The sequence below is a fragment of the Nanorana parkeri genome, unplaced genomic scaffold (genome assembly GCF_000935625.1).
Source record: "Nanorana parkeri isolate BGI_ZX_2015 unplaced genomic scaffold, ASM93562v1 scaffold2766, whole genome shotgun sequence".
NCBI classification, from domain to species: Eukaryota; Metazoa; Chordata; class Amphibia; order Anura; family Dicroglossidae; genus Nanorana; species Nanorana parkeri.
Window position 1 is genome coordinate 72,771 of NW_017309034.1, and position 1,053 is coordinate 73,823.

Sequence of the window (1,053 nt, forward strand, 5' to 3'; positions counted from 1 at the left end):
TAATGAATGAGCTCTTATCGGGTCTTGTTACTGTGTGTCCCGAGTTTTCTCTCCATCCCACTACACAGGTTGAAATTTCCTTACAATGACACGTTGTGCTCTGCAGTCAATGTTCCTTTACAACCTGTCTAGGCAGGGAAGGGTTAAGTTCCCGGCATCTCTCTCTGCATTGTCTCACTAGGGAAGGATTAAGCTCCCCCTGTCCTCTCCAGCATTGTCTGGGAAGGAAAGGGTTCTGTCCCCCATCATCTCCAGCATTGTATGGGAAGGAAGGGTTATGCTCCCCATCATCTCCAGCATTGTATGGGAACGAAGGGGTATGCTCCCCCATCATCTCCAGCATTGTATGGGAAGGAAAGGGTTCTGTCCCCCATCATCTCCTGCATTGTATGGGAAGGAAAGGGTTATGCTCCCCCATCATCTCCAGCATTGTATGGGAAGGAAGGGTTCTGTCCCCCATCATCTCCTGCATTGTATGGGAAGGAAAGGGTTATGCTCCCCATCATCTCCAGCATTGTATGGGAAGGAAAGGGTTCTGTCCCCCATCATCTCCAGCATTGTATGGGAAGGAAAGGGTTACGCTCCCCCATCATCTCCAGCATTGTATGGGAAGGAAAGGGTTACGCTCCCCCATCATCTCCAGCATTGTATGGGAAGGGAAGGGTTACGCTCCCCATCATCTCCTGCATTGTATGGGAAGGAAAGGGTTACGCTCCCCCATCGTCTCCAGCATTGTATGGGAAGGAAAGGGTTCTGTCCCCCATCGTCTCCAGAGTTGTATGGGAAGGGAAATGCTCCCCCGTCCTCTCTGGCATTGTCTGGGAAGGGTTAAGCTCCCCCCCCCTCCAGTATTTTTTGGGCAGGAAAGGGTTACGGTTGCTCAGGGGCCACTGGCAGAGGATTACAGGCTGATGCTCTGGTGTTGCCAGGCTCTGCAGAGCATCTGCCCATATATCACCTCCCCCCCTGGCATTGGCCATGTGGCATAAAAAGGGTTACCAGCTGTGGTAAGGAGGCCAGCCTCCTCCAGAACTTACACAAAGATGGCAGCCC

The 1,053-nt window shown here is 52.2% G+C and overlaps 1 protein-coding gene across 1 annotated transcript in view; it reads right to left on the minus strand.

Annotated features, from left to right (window-relative positions):
- VAC14 (Vac14, PIKFYVE complex component) overlaps window positions 1-1,053 on the minus strand; it is a 36,536-nt gene that overhangs the window by 908 nt on the left and 34,575 nt on the right. The gene's annotated exons all lie outside the window — the stretch shown is intronic.